This window comes from Pteropus vampyrus, unplaced genomic scaffold, assembly GCF_000151845.1.
Source record: "Pteropus vampyrus isolate Shadow unplaced genomic scaffold, Pvam_2.0 Scaffold171, whole genome shotgun sequence".
Lineage (NCBI taxonomy): Eukaryota > Metazoa > Chordata > Mammalia > Chiroptera > Pteropodidae > Pteropus > Pteropus vampyrus.
The window spans coordinates 3,213,421-3,220,188 of record NW_011888952.1 but is presented as its reverse complement, the minus strand read 5'-3'; positions in this window follow the sequence as shown (position 1 = coordinate 3,220,188).

Below are 6,768 nucleotides of genomic sequence, written 5' to 3'. Positions count from 1 at the left end.
CCATAAATAGCCGTATTAGAAATTAAAACTGAGGAAAAATTTAGATTACTAACAAATGCATTACATCAACATTTTCATGGAAGTAACTTTTCAACAGAGTGGACTGTTCTACATTTTTGCAATTCAGTTCTCTCAAATGTGTGTTAATAGAAAGCAGCTGGACTTCTATTTATCTTTCTGCATTCAACTGGTTGAATGTTACTTGCAATTTTTTGTCATTTTGTGTATTGGTCATTTGGAAAATACTGGTTCACTTAGTTACATAAATATACCAAATGCTGACCCAGTTCATTATATATCTAAAAATCATATTATCTCTTTAAAAACCCTAAGTTCTCGAAAGATGTCAAGCACTTAATAGTGGATACGTTTCCCCAAAATTCTAATTTTCACTTCAAAGTTTGAATTTCATCATTGACAACACTGCTATCAGTTGTTTTCCTTGAAAGGCTCACTTCTTTTATATTTGAAAAAATGCCTGCCCAATAGCCAACTTTGACAACCAAAATTTGACATTTTCAAGTAAAAATGGTGTTTTAAGAAAATAGTACGTAATTCAGCTTGCAGCTCAACTGAATGAGTCCTTTTTCTTGAAACAACCATTGTACTTTAGCATGTAGCAGAAATACTATATGCAGATTTTCTATTTCATCACTCAGGGTCCAGATATAAAAAATAATTAAACTGTTTTCACAAGGACATGAAGTGAAACTGCTCTCTTCTCTCTCCCAGATGTATAGACTACAAATGCATGGCAGTGAAGAATAACTAGTCTGGTGCCACTGCCTTGATTTCTGCCAAGATGCAGGCAGTTTTACTCACCTTTGTTTTTTCACCATTAAAGCATCAGAATTTAAGTTATTCAATGTTTTGACTACTTCGGGATACATTTGTTGCCAAGCTTTCACTTTAGAGTCTATGATTAGTTGACGCTGATGCAGGACAAATACAAGCAAAATAACAAGCCTAGCCATATTTGTAGATTCATCCGTTTGTAAGGCATAACTACAGTTCTACAGGTGAGATTAAAGCAGACTTCATGTCTGCACACAAATCTTTAATATGACATTATTGTTAAAAAGTGGCACCATGATTTTTTACTTCTTATCCAGCAGATATTCAGCAGTGTCAAATGTGTATGGCTTTTTGTAAAGTTTTTAGCCATTGTGTACGTTTCTCCAGCCAATGTCATACAATAACTTACACTTCAGTACACTTCAGTAGCTTTCTCTTATAGTTTCTTTGGAGTTGATTCTTCCTACAAAGAATTCTGCAATATACTAATTTCATCTTTTTAGCATTTTTAGACATAGTTGTAGGTTGAATAAGTAATCTTATTCTTTTTTAAACCAATGATCCATTGTTTAAAAAACATATAAATTGGTTTATTGAACTTATTAAATTCTAAAAGAAGCTATAGTTAAATTTAAAAATTTAGAAGTTTTGAGAAAATATTTAAAACATTATTGCATAAGAATACTTGTTTATAATCTGGCACAAAGAAAATAACAGGATTTTATAACAGTTGCACAATATGATGGTTGCTAAGATTACAGAAGGTATAACCAAAAAAGTAAATTAATTCCTAAACAAATATTCATACCCTAAACCTACCACCTTAGGAAATTCTAAAAAATTCAAGAATAGATATACTGCACCATTCGATTAACAGCAGTGATGATCTCATCATACATCATGTAGCTCTGCACACTTGTGAGAATGAAAAGGTTATAATAGCTGAGTATTGTGAAAATAGTTTGATCTCGAAGACTTCCCTGTGCTTAGGCAACAGGGATACAGCCATACACAAGTACTGTCCCTGCCCTCAAGGAGCAACCTAAAAAAGTTAACCAACCAACCAATTACACAATTACTAATTTGATTACAATGTGAGAAGTGCTATGACAACATTCAAGTGGAAGACCCAATGTACCGGAGTTGAAAGCATCAAAGAAGGATTCCTTGAGAAACCCTTTGTTGAGACTGTCTTCAGTGACTGACATTTGATCAGTAATTGAGTCCTTTAACTTCCTTTCCATTTTGATTGCCATCATTATATCAGGCCTCATAAATTCATGTCTGGACTACTGTAAAAGAACCTCCTAAATGGTCTCTCTGCCTTCACATTTCACCATTTCTACAACCCATCCTGTATCCTGCAGCCAGATTAAATTTCCTAAAAGACTTGTACTAGAATGTTGCTATAATTTAGTATGGTAAAAAGTGTGCGATGAATTTAACCAAAAGTCAGTAGAAAAGTGGTGAAGAATGTTGACTGAGTTGATGAGAATCCATACACTAGAAGTGGGGTTAGTTAGTTGGTAAAATAACCAATTCTATAAACATGATCTGAAAATGTGACTCATCATCAGGAAGAGCCAATCTTAAACATGGTTTTAAAAAAAAAAAATAGAAAACAAAGGATGACTAAATACCAGGACAAACTAAAGGTCAGTAATGACTGAACTCTAAGGAAAAAAATTGGAAAGCAGGATTATTAAATATAACCATAGCTTGGAAATATAATCAGTGGAGAAATAGTCTCCCTACTCAGCACAAAGGTATACATCATATCAGGAATAATTCATCTGGTTCAACACTGGTTTAGATAAAATAAACCTAAATATTTAATTCCCTGCTACCAACAGTTCTGCAACAATCTAGTTTCTCACCTACTCCTTCAAGAATGGAGTCATAAATAAGAAAAAATACATCTTCCAATAAATACAAAGTAATATATGCCACTAGGTAAAGTAACAAAATCAAGAATTGTTAGCCTGCAAAGTACCAGACTCCTGGATGTTACCTAACAAGCTGCTCTACAATTAAGACTGGCCTAAAACAATCAAACCAGTCTTAACCTTGTGATGCTGATCCCTATCATGTTCTGAATTAACAGTTGCAGACCATGATTATACCAAACCTCCTCCATACATAAGTATATGAAAAACATTGTGTAGCTCAAATTTTACAAATCAAAAAAGTAAAAACCCTTACAAAAAACCTTCAACTCTCTCATACAAGTACAGGTGTTAAATATAGGTGATTTTTGCCTAGAAGAAATAATAATGGCTCTACCTCAAAAGGAGTTGGTTGCTGGTTTAAAATAATAAGGCCCATGGAAGCATGGTAAGAGGATAAGTGCAGTGGTTCATACAGGAAACCCAAGAAAGAGCTAAACAGTGGACAGATGTCTTCAGAGACCATGAGGCATTCAGTTTCCTTTATGAACAGATTAAGGGACTTAGGTTAAGTATAACCCTTAAGTTTCTCCATAAAAGGAGGCTATGTCTGTGTTTTGTGGACTATTATTTGAAAAACAATTTCACATATAAATCAAAACCAACATTTACTGAGTACCCAGCTCTATGTTCAGGCACTAGGGAATCAAAAAGTAAATCTGTATCCTTGAGAAATGCATGTAATTGGGAAAACAGCCAAAAAAGGGAAAAACAATCTGACCTGCAAGTTTGCAAAACTATTAAATATTACTATCTGCCTTTCAAAATGTCTTCTCATTCAGTTTTTTGGGTGGGAAAAAAACAGCTCTGTTGTGGAAAAAATTAGAGACAAAGGAGAGGATACATATAAGACAGGTGTTTCTCAAGTTGAAACCATCTTTTGTCATATAGGTGTACTATAGGCCCCAGGCTATTTTTGCAGTGTGGTTTCTGGTCTGCCAAAATCAAAAGCAAATAAGGAACTTGAAGATACAGAATTCTAGTGCCTTCCTCCCATCTCAACTAAATTTAGAATCTCTGGGTGTGGGACTAGGAATCTGCATTGCATAGCAAGCCAATTGTGTACACTCAAGTTTTGAAGACCCCTATCCTATGTGTCTCATATTCTAAAAAATTAAGTAAAATAACTTTTAAAAATATAATTGAAATTTATAAGATGCTGTTAGCACATAAATCGAAAAGCACTTTAGTGTTAGAATATATCTATTAATTCATACTTTATCAGGATGAAACTTACTTTGTGGTCGTTTCCTGTAACTTAAGATATTTAGGGCCACCTCTGAAGTTCTTCCAGAAATTAAAATTTGTAGGACTGAAATTTAGGGCTGGTTTCATTAACCTCAGATATAATCCTTTTATTCCTCACTAAACTGTCAACATTAAGGTTTAATGAAATCCCACTTTCCTAGAATTCATTATGTATTCTTTTTTGAAATCCAAACTAGTCAACACTTGTCTTCTCAACATGTTGTCCAAGACAAGTTTATCTCTAGTAAGGGTTTGTTGGATTCAGCTTTTAGCTGAGTACAACTGAAGTGGAGAAATTGGTAAAACAAGCAGGAAAAAAAACCTAAATGGGCCAGAAGTTCAACTTTTATTTCCTTATTGCTCAGTATGAAAATTATCAACATCCACATGTAGTATTCTGCAGTCCACAACAAACATGCTTGTGACTAGAGCTACAAATTACATAAAATTAAAAATTCAGTTCTTTAGTCACACTAGCCACATTTCCAGTGCTTAATATATGGTTAATGGCTACCATATTGTACAGCGCAGATATAGACCATTACCATTATTGCAGAAGGTTCTAATAGTACTAATCTAGAGCACTAGCAAGCATACAAAGAACTGTTTGAGACCAATAAACCATTCAAAGACACTAATGTCATTCACTCCATTTTATTTAGGATTGGCTAGACATCAAAGAATATACTAGGAGCTTAGTGGTACAACACTAACAAGAGCCTGTACTCACAAAAGTTAAGAGAATTTAAATGAGCAATGACAACGACTTGAGAAATGCTGTGATTCAACCTGCTATGGGATCAGGAGAAAGCACTGCTAATTTTTATAAGGGAGTCTGGCTTATAGGGCAATAGGTTAGAGCAGGCAAGATCATAGGGGAGACAATATTTGAGTCTTAAGTCTTGAAGGGTAAGGAGCATCAAGGGTAGCTTTCCAGAAGGAAGCACCCTACAAAGAGGTATGACATGGTCACTACATTTGGGTTAACAGCAATCAACTCAGTGTGACTTGGTAGAGAGGTAATGTTGGCAGGTATATATGGAAAATTGTGGCAAATGAAAAAGCCGTTAACATATGAGGTTAGCCCGTTGAGGGACCTTGTATATCACAGTGATAAAGGAATTCACACTATTTAAGTAGATAGGAACCAGTAAAGGAGTTGCATCATTTTCATGCTCATACCTGTATGTTAGAACAGTCCTAGCAACATGTAAGACAGATCAGAAGAGAATACCAGAGGCAGACACAGTGGTTTGAAAGCTATTATGGCAACTGCGCTCAGTTACTGATGAGAATAGAAATAATGAAATGGATTGAGAGGTTATTCAAAGGAGGTAAACGGGAGATGTTTCTGAACTCATGTCCAATTCTCAGTAAAGCAGTAGTCAAGACCACCTAGACTGTGAAAAGGGTCAGCGTAGAATCCCAGCTGGGGGAAAAAAAGATAATGCTGATAAAAGTGGGGCCTCTGCTCACGCTGGGTAGCCATAATTGGAGGTAGTACCAATCTGTCTGGTTTCATGACTCACCACTCTACTAAAAACAAGAGAGAAAGCCAATGGCAAGTATGGGGATTGGATGAGCAAGGACAATAGAAAATGGACTCAAAAGTATGAGAAAAAGTTGCTAAGATGCCTTACCCTGGGGATGCAAGGCAGGGGGCTAAAATTTTAAGATTAAGATTTAATAAGATGCCATTCTTTGGGGGTTTAGCAAGGGTCTCAAATGGGGTGAGTAAAAAAACTCACTCTGCCTTTAGTCTATGTCACTTTATCTCCAGGAAAAATGCTACAAAAAGGACCTTAAGTAGTACTAACACCCAGTCACAACGCATAAAATCAGCCTCAGGTGAATGCCTAGACTCCATTTCCCTCCTCCACTATTATAATTACTTTGTGTGACACAAACTCAAGTCTATGGGAAGACAGAAATTGGGCTCACCTTCAAAATCTTACACCTGCTCAAACTCTTGTAGGACAACGCCCAGGCACCAGGTTAAGCCTGGGCAAAAGAATCCCGCCCACAATCTAGAGGGAGTGACTCGACATGGAGGCGATGAAGAGATCGCGGGGGAAGGAGGGATTCTTCTAGACCCAGGGCGGTCCTTAGGAAACAGGAGGCAACAGAAAACTCCCATAAAGGTATTGCAGTACTCCCCTCCCTCCGCATAAAAGGGTGCGGCCTTCTCTCCACCTCGTCCACTGCAGCTCGCGCCGATTTTTGGAGAACATGCGCCTCCCACCCACAAACCTGCATGGACAGCCCCGCTCCTTTCCCCACCCCCTTGAGTCCGAGAGCAGGTCGAGCATGTCTAGCTTTTCGGGCGGCGGTCGCCCAGGGCGGAGCTGCGGTCGGCACCACCCAGAAGCCTCCACCGGGCAGCCCGCCCCCACCGACGTCGCGCGCTTCCTGCCACGTTGCGCAGGGGCGCGGGGCCAGACACTGCGGCGCTGGGCCTCGGGGAGGACCGTACCAACGACCGCCTCCCAGCCGACCCTCGCAATAGTTTCGCTCTTTTACGACCCGAGCCAATAGCAAGGGGCCGTCCCCCGGACTTCAGCAACCAATCAGATGCCGAAACCGAGCAGGCGGCGGGTAAACCGACTCCCTCCAAGGGAGGGTGGCGGGACGCCAGCGGAGGAGCGAGCCACTTTCCCTGACTCTCCTCTCCCGCCTCTTTCCCCGCCCGCAGGAGACCGACCGCACCCGCGTATCCAACTCTCCCCACCTACCTACACACCCGACCCAGGGAGCAATGCGAGAGTCTCTAAGCGGCTGC